Below are 811 nucleotides of genomic sequence, written 5' to 3' on the forward strand. Positions count from 1 at the left end.
TTTGCTTCACGTCAACCTGCCGAGAGCATTAATTGCTAAATAATGTGAAACCACCGTAGTCGCTTAGTAGCTCTGGTGCTGCGATTTATTGCAGGAGGGCGGCGGATTAAACTTTGGCAGCAATGGCCGCGTTTCGATGTGGGTAAAACCAAAAACACAGAGGGCTACGTATAGGTGAAGAATAATTAACCGGAGGTGGTCTATGTTAGTAGGGATGCCCTCTATGGAATTTATCTTTTTCACAATCGTGGTTCTTCCAGGTAAAGCCCTAAGATATGTCCCTAACGTGGAAGCATTTCTACGGCTACTCATGGAGAAAAGCCGCCCGTCCGTCCTTTACGTAAGACGATCGCGTTCAACATAGAGCCCGCAGCCGCGTGCTGCATCTCGCTTCAACACGAAATAAGGGCTCAGAACACAGCGCACATGGAGCTATCAGCACTCCGCGCACTCTGCCCATCCCAAGTCGCTTCGAAGATATGGTCTGCTTGACCGTCCCACATGCAGCCTCTGCTGGAGTACGGTTCATCACGGTTGGTATCGGGTTGCATCGAGAGGAGACAGCGTTATCGACTACATCTACGTAAAAGTCTACAAACCATGACACCGTTAAATTACGTCGCGTATAACAGCACGCATCGGCCAGTGCTAATCTTCACAGAGGCAGCGGCATCATCCAAACGAACCTTCATATATTATGAGTAACTACTGCTACTACTCGCCTCTTCCCCGTCGTCTAATGCTTGTCTCAGTTAACTTTTCGGTGTTTAATTAAACCGCGCTTCTTGGTTTAACGATTCTTTCGAAGTTA

This window comes from Dermacentor albipictus, chromosome 10 (assembly GCF_038994185.2).
Source record: "Dermacentor albipictus isolate Rhodes 1998 colony chromosome 10, USDA_Dalb.pri_finalv2, whole genome shotgun sequence".
Lineage (NCBI taxonomy): Eukaryota > Metazoa > Arthropoda > Arachnida > Ixodida > Ixodidae > Dermacentor > Dermacentor albipictus.